This window comes from Schistocerca piceifrons, chromosome X (assembly GCF_021461385.2).
Source record: "Schistocerca piceifrons isolate TAMUIC-IGC-003096 chromosome X, iqSchPice1.1, whole genome shotgun sequence".
NCBI lineage: Eukaryota > Metazoa > Arthropoda > Insecta > Orthoptera > Acrididae > Schistocerca > Schistocerca piceifrons.
In genome coordinates, this window is record NC_060149.1 from 14084261 (window position 1) to 14097051 (window position 12791).

Consider the following 12791-nt stretch of genomic DNA (forward strand, 5'->3'; position numbering starts at 1 on the left):
CATTATTGGTCCAGCGACAACCCACGATGGCTTAGACAGGTGGAACATCAGCGTCAGTGGAGAGTTAATGTCTGGTGTGGGATGCTTGGTACTACAATTATTGATTCTTATTTCATCAATGGTAGTCTAAACGGCACAGCGTATGACAACTTCCTCAGACGAATTCTTCCTCCTCTTCTGGATGAAGTGCCGCTAAGAACCAGAATGCTTATGTGGTTTCAACACGATGGATGTCCAGCACATAATGCCTTGCGTGCACGTCATGTTCGGAATCGAAAGTATCCTGCCAGACGGATTGGTCGAGGAGGAACAGTTACTTGGCCTGCTAGGTCTCCTGATTTAAATCCTCTGGACTTTTTTCTTTGGGGATGCATTATAGACGTTGTCTATCGCGATATTCCAACAACTCCAGAGGACATGCAGCAACGTATCATGCTTGCATGTAATTCTCTTCAGCAGGCAACACTGTAAGCAGTAAATAATTTTTCCAATCAACGAGTGCACCAGCGTATCGGTGTCCAGGGTCACCACTTTGAGCACCTTTGAATGTTCTGCTCCTGGGCAATGCTACAGCAGAGTCAAAGTCAATTTTGTGTTATGTTTTTACTTGGTTTTCGTTTGTTTTATGACAACTCCAGCAAGTGGACGAGTTTGTGATCCCAGGCTCAAAGTCAATGTCATGTTATGTAATTAATAATGTTGTGTTGCAGTGAATGGTACACTGTGATACATTTTTGAATAGGTCTTTAGGAGAGGAAATAAATTACCGAATAAAAAGTACAGGCTGCCATTTAAAAAAGTCATATCATTGTTCATATCTTTGTAAGAAACAAAGCTACAACGAAGGCAATCATGCTGATTGATGTCACCCTGATGGCTAAAGAACATTTGCTTGAAACATTTTGTAATTTGCATCTGGACAGTCATTTAGGCTAGTCAAGATAACTGGGACACCCTGTATATGGTCTTTGTTTTAACTTGAGACAACTAAATACCTCGAAAACGACGCATCTTACAAAAAAAAGTTCTAGGTGAAAAGTTAATATTAGTAAAGAAGAGAGCATCTGTCGTACAACTCGGCACCTCTTAACCCCGGCTCCCGAGTGATTGTACAGTACAAATAATATGGCTAGACGTTACTGTTTCAAGCTACTTGTATGGTAACGTCATTTTCTGTTCCCTACGGTGTTGATTATGGTGAGTCGCCAAACCACTGGAATGCTTGATTTCGGTGTCCGCCCCCGAACCCGCCGTTAAGGTGTCTGATTTTGATGTGCGTCTACATCCAAAAGCCGTAACTCTCGTGATGGTCGCTATGTGACTACCAGTGGAATAAAAACCGCAACCACTGCAAAAAGATCAAATGTCCGTGAAGTGACAGTGACGAGCGCACATATCGTGTAAGCACTCACAAGCTCGCCCCATCGCTCATGAGATACTGTCACGGAATCCGATATTCAGAGATGAAACCGACATTAAATTCACGTTTTAGCTAGCAGCTGTCTTCGGAAGGCAGCGGATGCATTTGCGTAACAGTTTACTCAAACAACGTCACCCTGACGAAAAACCGACCACAGACTATACACACATCAATATTGCAGCGTACACCGAGTGCATGACTCCGGTCCCGTAACGATATGCGTGACAGCGGAGGATTTGAGTCGTGATCTGCGACAAATATTTTAATATTGAATTAAATGACCCCAATGTACACCAGAGGTAATCTTCCAGAACGTGATAAGTGCTGTATAGGAAGGACCCGCCCCAAGTAAGAGAGAGACAGTTCAATAGTCGTCTGGGTCCCTACCCCTGTGGACTCACAGGAGAGAGGGAATGTTGGCAGAGTATCATCACTTAGAAGATACACTCGGGTTCGCGAGGTCTAAGGCAACTGACTAGAAGGAGGAGGATATTAGTGTTTAACATCTCATCGACAACGAGGTCATTAGAGATGGAGCACAAGCTTAGATTAGGGAAAGATGGGAAAGGAAATCGGCCATGTCCTTTCAAAGGAACCATCTCGGCATTTAATGGAAGCAATTTAGAGAAATCACGGAAAACCTAAATCAGGATGGCAGGACGCAGGTTTGAACCATCAGTAGTAGGGCAAAGTTCGTCGTCTGGGACCCTACCCCTGTGTCGGTCATCGTCAACTTGTGGACTCAGAATAGAGAGGGAATGTTGGCAGAGTATCATCACTTAGAAGATACACTCGGGTTCGCGAGGTCGAAGGCAACTGACTAGAAGGAGGAGGATATTAGTGTTTAACATCTCATCGACAACGAGGTCATTAGAGATGGAGCACAAGCTTAGATTAGGGAAAGATGGGAAAGGAAATCGGCCATGTCCTTTCAAAGGAACCATCTCGGCATTTGATGGAAGCAATTTAGAGAAATCACGCAAAACCTAAATCAGGATGGCAGGACGCAGGTTTGAACCATCAGTAGTAGGGCAAAGTTCGTGTCACCCCAAGTACAGTTATCCAATATGGTGGCGATGGCGTCATCAAAGATGGCGGCCATGAAGTCAGCCGATGACACAAGTACTATTATCCAAGATAGCGGCTTTTGGCGGGAAGTTTGAATTTTGGCAGGAAGATAGGTCAATTGGGCTACCTCCACTAACCTAACCACCCTCCCCTCCCCTCCCCCAGAAAATGCGGGAAGTTCAAATTCCATCAGGACAATGCAGCACACCACGGCTACCTCTACTACCCTTAGAAAATGGCGGGAAAATAGATCACTCAGGCTACCTCCATTTACCTAAGTCAACCGACCGCAACCTCTTCCTAGGGGTTGGTGGGAAAAGGACTCTGCCTGTGCTGGACATAACTCTTATTTTGCATGCAGTCTTTATTTAAACAATTAGAGGCAGTACCACCATAAAGTGTTTTCACCACGAGGTCCAGAGTCCAACTGACATAGTACACAGTACCGCCACCAGAGGGCGCTGTCGCCCCTTCTGTGATGTAATTCAAGATGGCGGTATAGAGGGGGAAAAACGGGGGAAAATGACTCAGCCTGCGCTGGGCTGCTGGAGAGAGGAAGGAGTGTACTTTAATTATTTTAGGAGCAATTTATTTAGGGACGGATTTCACATAGTTTATTTAGTACACTAACACAAAACACACACTCTGATGTACTTGGGGTCGCAATTCACAGCCTACAGACCCGCAAACTACTGGTAAAGTACCGAAATAATGCAGATATAACGCTCTACCAACACACTCACAACGCTTAGTCAGCCGAAAATAATGTACTGCACAAACACTCAGTGCACATAAAATACCCTTTCGAACTGATGTGTTGACAGAAGTGCCGACACAGTGTGGTTTGAGGGGACCGCAATGCACGCGATAAGCTCACGCAGATGGGCATGAGGTCTGAAACAGAATACGTAATGAATGCTATAAAGAAAGGTACGTAGCTTCTGGAATACTTAACTTTAATCCATCATTTGTATACATCGTTCTTGATGATATAAGTGAGACTCTTTAGATACAAGCTATGTAAGGCTAATGGTGCCTTGCTAGGTCGTAGCCATTGACTTAGCTGAAGGCTATTCTAACTATCTGCTCTGCAAATGAGCGAGGCTTCGTCAGTGTGCATCGCTAGCTAGGTCGTCCGTACAACTGGGGCGAGTGCTAGTAAGTCTCTCAAGACCTGCCGTGTGGTGGCGCTCGGTCTGCTATCACTGAAAGTGGCGACACGCGGGTCCGACATGTACTAATGGACCGCGGCCGATTTAAAGCTACCACCTAGCAAGTGTGGTGTCTGGCGGTGACACCACACGAACTATAGTCAATCGTGACGTATCAGAGGCTCAATCCGCACACACACGTCGACGCTGGCGTGAGCCACCTCTGCTGCCAAGCCATGCACAAAAGTCCATTCGGGTCCAGCAAGCACGAGTCGGCGACATCCCTTTCATATTTGACACCTGAGAAATTATTGTCAAAAGTACGTGTTCACCTAGGCACTGTTGCTGACACATTGATGCATAGCTGCGGTGTGGGTCCAGCGTTGAGAGAGGAGTTTGCATAGCAGCTAAGAGGTTCGCAATGTTATACTGACGTCACAGGTCGCGCTATAGAAATACGTTCGATTGCAATCCTAACAGGACAGCCCATTCGTCACTGTATTTACCTATCAAACTGGTACTGGTGTGGGAGAACCATCCACCATTATATTCTGTAGACAAGACTTTCATCAGCAAAAACCTATTTTACACGATCGCCATATTGCACTGACAGTTAAACCCTGCAAAAGAGCCCTACATATCGTCAGATACGGGAAGACTCTTACTCAGTTACTCTGCTGTGCCACTGAGAATGAAAACAAAGACTGGATGGGAGCGAAGACCTTATTTCAGAGTGACTCACCCTCACAGATGCTGCAGAAATTCCTTCCATTGCTTTCCAGAATAGCACAGGCTGCTTTCTCTTGCTCGCTGTCCTAACGGGACATTAGAGGTGCATCTAGCCATGCACATGTGCTTATCTGCCCAGCATGGCTGATTCATCACTGCGAAAAGCGCGCGCATAGCTACATACCATTGCAAGCGCATCTAAAAAGTTTCACAATGTTATACTGATGCACATGGATATGTAAAATAAGAACCAAGTCAGCCTATCGGAAATTGTATAGTGTCCCAGAAATAGTTAATGGTTGCTTTTGTAGGAGTTTTCGTGATGTCTCAGCTTGTCTGCAGGGAAATTCTTGCCCTGATAGAACCTGTTTGCGAAAATAGCACAGAACAACGTCGAATGCATTCTTCCATGCAGTCCTATTGTGGCACCCCATCCATCACATGTTCCCCTTCCTGCTTTCAACATACGCAAACGTTCTCACCGCTATGTAGAGACTCCTATATCTCAGCACAAAGGAGGCAACATTATGATTGGCTCTCGTCAAATTTACCCGCCAAATTACTGATGCTGTCGGTGTGGAAGCACTGTCCATCTTTTTTTTTCTTTCTGCAGACGAGACTTTCAGCAGTAAAAAACTATTTTACACAGATCGCCATATTGCACTGACAATTAAAGCCTGCAAAAGTGTCGTACAGGGCGTCAAATACGGAAGGACTTACTCAATTACACTGCTCTGCCACTGAGGACAGAAGTTTGAGTATTAGAGTGTGAAACCGATCTCCAACCTGACAATATATCATTGTGTACTGCGACGATGTATTGAACATACAATTAGTATCCTGTGCCATACAAAATCGCCCCTTTTATTTCATTCATATAGCTATCGGCCGCCAGACGCCTGTACATATACCGCGAAGACAGACAGCGTAAGGACCTGCACCATAAGTATACTCGCGGCACTAGATGTTTCCCGTCAGGTGTTCGTCAACTCACAACGCATGACCAGAGTGTCCTCAGTGGATCGAAGTCACTCTCAGAAATGTTGTGCAAAGACGGGCTCATTTCCCCCTCAGCACAAATGCGTTACTGTTTCTGGTCTGGCCCAGCGCAAACACATGTCCATTTTGAATGTTGTCAAATTTCCACTTGATCACGAAAGCTGTCCGACACATACTAAGTATTGGTTTGCTATTCGGCCATCTAGAGGACTACGCGGTTAAGTGAACTACATTCCTGCATTTCAACAGCCCTCTCCATTTGGACGGTCCCTGCTGTTAGTGGGAAACGTGAATCATTCCCACCACAGGTCACGCATAGACAGAATCATTCTATGAAATTGGTCAAATATATATTTGATTGCTATACTTACAATTAAAGGTTAGGATCGCAGTTTCAGTTGAATGACATTCGACAACGAGCGAAGTATCGGAAATACACCCTGCTGACGGCTATGGCTCTGGAAACAGAAATATCTGTACCATTCTTATGACTTGACATGCACCATAGATGCTTTGTATCAGTGTACTAAATGAACTGCGTGAAATCCATCCCTAAATAAATTGTTCATAAAATAAATAAAGTACACTCCTTCCTCTCTGCAGCAGCCCAGCACAGGCTGAGTCACTATCCTCCATTTTTTCCCCCTCCGTACAGCCATATCGGATTACGTCACAGAAGGGACGACAGTGCCCTCTGGTGGTGGTACTGTGTACTATGTCAGCCGGACTCCGGACCTCGTGGTGAACACACTTGATAGTGGTGTGCCTCTAATTGTTTAAATAAAGACTGCATGCAAAATGGAGACATATGTCCTGCACAGGCTGACTACTTTTCCAGCCATTTTCCCCCACCACAACAGTGCCCTCTGGTGGCAGTACTGTGTACTAATTCAGTCGGACTCCGGACCCCATGGTGAACACACTTGATGGTGGTACTGCCTCTAATTGTTTAAATAAGCACTGAAAATAAAGACATATCCAGCACAGTCTGAGTCCCTTTCCCACTAGTTTCTAGGAAGAGATGGCAGTCAGGTGACTTAGGTTAATGGAGGTAGCCCAAGTGCCCTATTTTCGCGCCATTTTCTTAGGTTAGTGATGGTAGTCATGGTGTGTTGCATTGTCCTGATGGAATCTGATCTAACGATTTCCAAAATGGAATGTCCCATGCTTATAGCTCCAACAACCATTCTGAGTTGAAAGTCCGTTCATTCCCGTCGTGCGGACATAATCTTCCTGAGTACAAATGACAGTTCCATTAATGCACTGCCCTTTTATAAACCTTCCGTACGCGACACTACCGCCGTTTGTATATGTGAATATCGCCACCCCATGACTTTCACCACCTCAGTGTATACTCCCATTGAAAATATGTTATTCTGAGTTTCATCGCCCTCGAGAATTACAACGAATTCTCTGTTTCTGAACACTCATCAGTGGGTATGTGCTTTGCAGACTGGAGTCCTGCGAGCTGCCTGCTTGATAGCCCCTGATGGATAGCATCTCAGTCTACATACATCCTCTTCAAGCCACCGTACGGCGCATGGTGGAGGGTAGCCTGTACCACCACTAGCCATTTACTTTTCTATTCCACTCGCAAATAGAGCGAAGGAAAAACGACTGTCTGTATGCCTCCGTACAAGCCCTAATCTCTCTAATATTGTCGTCAAGGTTCTTACGCGAAATTTACGTTGGCGGTAATAGAATCGCCTCAAATGCCGCTCTCTAAATTGTCTCAGTAGTGCTCCTCGAAGAGAACGTCGTCTTCCCTCCAGTGAGTCCCATTTGAGTTCCCTAAGCATTTCCGAAATACTTGCGTGTTGTTAGAACTTACCGGTAACACATCTAGCAGCCCGCCTCTGACCTGGTGCGGATCCCAAACACTCAAACAGTGCTGAACAATGGGTCGCACTAGTATTCTCTATGCTGTTTCCTTTACAGATGAACTACACTTTCCTAAAATTCTCCCAATAAACTGCAGTTGGCCATTTTCCTTCCCTACTACAGTCCTCACATGCTCATTCTGTTTCGTATTACTTTTATTCGAACATTACGGGTTTGTTTTTCCTACTCATTTTTATCCATTTACAGGTAGAAACTATTCAACACACCAACTAGAAATGTTGTCTAAGTCATTTTGAATCCTCCTACAGTCACTCATCGGCGACACCTTCCCGTACACCACAGCAGCATCAGCAAACGGCCGCAGACTGCTGCTTACCCTACTCACAAGGTCATTTATGAATTTAGAAAATAATAGCGGTCCTATCACATTTCTTGGGGCACTCCTGACGATACCCGTGTCTTTGATGAACACCCGCCGTCGAGGACAACATACTGGGTTCTGTTACTTAAGAAGTCTTCAAGCCATTTACATACCTGGGAACCTATTTCGTACGCTTGTAACTTCGTTAACAATCGGCTGTGTGGCACCGTGTCAAAGGCATTACGGAAATCTAGGAATATGGAATCTGCCTGTTGCCCTTCATCCAAGAAGCTTTTCAACCTCAAGGAAATTTATTATATTCGAACTGAGAATATGTTCAAGGATTCTGCAGCAAACCGATATTAGATATATTGGTCTGCAATCCGTTATCTTACCCTTCTTGTGTACAGGAGTCACCTGCGCTTTTTTCCAGCCACTTGGGTCTTTGCGCTGGGCGAGAGATTCACGATAAACGCAAACGAAGTAAGCGGCCAATGGTGCAGAGTATTACTTGTAGAACCGAACTGGGATTTCATCGGGACCTGGCAACTTATTTAATCTCAACTCTTTCAGTTGTTTCTCTACACAACTATGCCTATTGCTATATCTCAACTCTTTCAGTTGTTTCTCTACACAACTATGCCTATTGCTATATCCTCCATACGGGAGTCTGCGCACATCCTCAAACGACGGTACATTTGTACGATTCTCCTGCGTGGACGATTTCTTAAATGCGAAATTTAAAACTGCGGCTTTCCTTTCGCTGTTTTCTGCTACCTCACCAGAGAGGTAAACTAGTGACTTGATAGAAGCCTTAGACTCGCTCAGCGATTTTACATGGTACCGGAATTTTCTCGCGTTTTCTCTCAGATCTTTTGCTAAGGTATGATGGTGGTTGTTATTGTGTTCTCCGCGCATAAATCTTCATACAGAAATATGAATACCTAATAACCTTTGCCTGTCTTCATTTCCCAGCAGTTTTCGAATTTTGTTGTTAAGCCACGGTGGGTCTTTCTCGTCCTTAGTCCACTTTATCGACACATACTTGTCCAGAGAATGATTCAGATCCGTTTAAACTTTGCCCATAATTCCTCTACATCCATCGTATTGGAACTAAATGATGTCAGTTCATTGTCTAAGTGCAATGCGAACAATTGTCTATATGAACTTTCTAGCAACAAGAACTCTCCAAGTGTTGTTGATTGTTTTATTAACTTCAATAACCATCGTCGCTGTGATGAGATCATGGTCAATAATCGTGTCTCTATGCAGACGCCGTCGTCTTAGTTAGGCCTGTGTGGAGCTGGGAGGTCTAAAATATTGGTATTGCATGTGGGCTGTCGAACTAGCAAATCAAGACAGTTTTCGGATAACGTGTTCAAAAGAACTTCGCAAGATTGTTTGTCTGTACCCCCTGAAATGAATCCATAGACGTCCCAGTCTGTATTCGGTTGTTTAAAGTCGTCTCCGACTAATATTGCACCAACTGCTTATTTCCGCGCTACTGGCAATGGACTTTCTGTCAGTGACCCTAAAACCGTCACAGATGAATCGGGTGGCCGGTAAAACCATCCGACAATTAACCTTTCATCACCTAGAACTGTTACATGCGACCAGATAACTCACTGACACTCTCTAAATTAACCTCAATAGGGACAATATTTTTGTAACTTCAGTGAACATACCTCCTCCTATAGTGTGTAATCTGTCTTTTCGATATGTGTTCGATGAATCGCGAAATATCTCAGAATTTCTTACTTCGAGTTTCAGCCAGCCCTTGGTCTCAAGAATAACTTAAGCGCGATAAGTTTCCTGGAGGGCAGAAAATTAGGGAACTTTGTTACGAATACTTCGACAATTGACTGATAAAATTTTGACAGAGTGTCTCTGCTCTGAACGCGGTCTGATTTCGCTATATGCAAGTCGTCTGGCTAGTTTTCATCACAGAACCTCAAGCTAAAGCCTAGCCAAAAAAAAAGCCCTTGAGCACTCCTCGAGTACTCTGCTACCCAAGTAGCTGCTACCTTTGTGTAGTGCAACCTGACATGTAAAGGGGAGCCCCACAATTCTCGAGCCGATAACGGAGGTCCATAAATCTGCAGTCAAGATCGTCACAGAGTTGACGAAGCCTTTGTATGAGGCCTTCCACGCAGCTCCAAACCAAAGGGTCCCAGTCAACTCTGAGTGCTGCAAATTCCGAGCTCCGCTTGCACCCCACGCACAAGACCAGCAGCCTTCACCACCTCCACCAGCAGCCTGTATGAACTGCAGATGTCCTCAAACCCAAGCGACAGGTTGTTGGGATATGGCAGAGACGTCAAGTCTTGGCATACAATCACAATGGACTTTTATTACATGCAGCGTGCTAAAGCGCAGATCACTACACTCATACGACGACGCTTGCAAGGGACCGTTATTAGATCCTGCATCAATGACCAAAGGCGTCACGAAACACCGTTGATGTACCACCTCCTCACCGAACTCTCATCCACAACCTCGCCAATGCGGAAGGACGATGAGATGCTACGTAATGCGTCATTGGTCATGCTTTCCATTCCCATTTTACTCTCATGTACGCTGCTGTTCTGCACAACCAAATCTTAATCGAGGATGTAGCGGCACTCAGCGTAAACAGTGTATTGGAGGACATGGCTTTAGAACTTCAAGAAGACGTGACCTCGAATGAAGTCCTGGATGCTGTCAGGGTAAGTCCCCAGGACCTGACGGCCTTCCCCTCGAATTTTACAGTTATCTGTCATTCACTTGGACGTGCATCTGTTGTGAACTGATGTCCCAACAACGACGACAGCAGCCACCATCCTTGATGGGATCGTTATCCCGGCCGCTAAACTGCATAGGCTATCACTGACCTGTGATTAGCAGTCCATCAATCGTTCAAAATTGGCACGAAAATTTTCACCCATTTTTTGGCGTCACGACTCAATAAGGCAGCAAGACACGTCACGTCCCTCAATCAGACTTTCCTGTGTGGTGACAACAATATTCATGTGGTCCCTTGCTGTTACTGGGACACTATCGCACTCGCCAGATCGCGACATCTGCCTCGTGCATTGGTATAGCTTGACTTCAATCAGGCATTCGACTGTGTCGATCGTACCTTTTTGATGTCGGTCCTCCTGTACATGGGTTTTCTGGCTCATACAGTAACAGTGGTAATGCGCCTCTTGAGCGGTGTGACATCAAGAATACTCTATAACGGATGCCTCACATCGCCTCTAGCGATCACGCGCTCCCTCCGACAGGGTTGACCACTTTCCACGACACTGTATATTTTGTCGCTAGGACCTCTACTTCAGGGACTTCGCCAACACCTGGTGGGCCTGCATTGCACGGACACCACTTCTGTTGTATGGCCTATGTTGACGATCCCGTCCTCTACCTACACAGTGAAAATGATGTCTGCGTGGATCTGAAATTGGTGGCGACATATGGTAAGGCATAGGGCACTCCTCTTAACGTTTCCAAATCGCACGTTCTCCTCACTGGAGAGGTCCTACCTGAGTGATGTATCGCTCCTCTCAGTATAGCCACCACCGTTCGTTACTTGGGCATTGATTTTACGAGCGATCTTGGTCGTTCAGTAGCAACAAACAGGAAACATCTCCTCCAAACGATCAGAGCTGGCCTCGCTGACCACCAGCGTAGATCCCTCGACACTGAACAGCGTGCGTGATGTGCGAATGTCTACCACTCTTTCCATATCCCTCTCGTGGCACAAACGTTCCCGGTCTCAGTTACCTCGCCCATCGTACGTTGATGGTGATGAGATCCTTTATCAGTACCCGGATGTTATTCAGAGTTCAATATGCCTTCCTTGCACATCCAGGGGAGCATCGTGGGGTTGGTTTATTCCACATGCTGGACAGAGTTACAGCACTTTGTTTTAGCTCCCAACTGAAAGTCCTACGTCATTGCCCAACGAGCCTCACTGAACAACTTTTACCTGAATACGAGCCAGTCTCCATGTCAGCCCTAGTCATGTTATCAGACATTCCACTCCCCTTTTACCACTTTCAGCATTTCTTTGTGGAATTAAGTTACATCCTCGAATCCTTACCACTCGCATGAATGCTCTGGACAATACTGTATACGACACATTAAAATGCATCGCCCCCCCCCCCCCTCCCCCCGACCTCATCGAACACAAGTTTCCCCAGATCATATGGCGTCCTGTATGGAAAGCGGTGCATGCACGCTTTCTCGACAGCAGCGTCCAATGCGCCTGGTATATCACCGTGAATGGCAAACAGGTCAATAAATTTCGTTTGCACTGCATCCGCCTTGTTGACACGCCCTTATGTGTTAAAGAAATGGTTCAAATGGCTCTAAGCACTATGGGACTTAACGTCTGAGGTCATCAGTCCCCTAGACTTACAACTACTTAAACCTAACTAACCTAAGAACATCACACACATCCATGCCCGAGGCAGGATTTGAACCTGTGACCGTAGCAGCAGCGCCGTTCCGAACTGAAGCGCCTAGAACCGCTAGGCCAGAGCGGCCGGCCCTTATGTGTTCACTGTGCTGGATGACACAGACACCTACCGATTCTCATGTCATCCATCATCTGACATTTGATACCTGGAGGGGCGCACAATGTATCCTGACTTTCCTTATCCGACAGACACTTACTCAGCTCACTATCCAGACGCTTTTATTCCCGGATGTGATTCGTCACCCTGCAACGAAAACTAACACTGTTAATTGGATATGCGGCCATACAGTCCGCTACCTTCTTGGCCCCGACGACAAATCGGAACTGGGCTATTGAACGTGCCGTACTGATCGACACTGGGCACTTGCTTGCAACCCAGATACAAACAGTTCTTTTCAATTTTTCTATGGAGCCCCTTTCATGATCCTCTTTCTAGCCGGAGCGTCCAAACCATGAGATTCTGATGTTTATTTTGCCGACATGATGCTCCGAACGAACTACAACCGGAAACTCTATAAAAAGAGAAGACACCTTTGGATGTTCCACCGTCCGAAGACGCGAGCGACGTCCGGAATTTCGGTACCCACAGACACGCACGCACGCACACACACACACACACACACACACACACACACACACACACACACACACACACACACACAATAATGCTCCTACACAACTCCTTTCACTTTCATCGCTCCCCCGTCCCCATTCATTCATCTTTTCCTACAGTCCTCCCCTTTTTAGTAATAGGTTAGTTGTTCT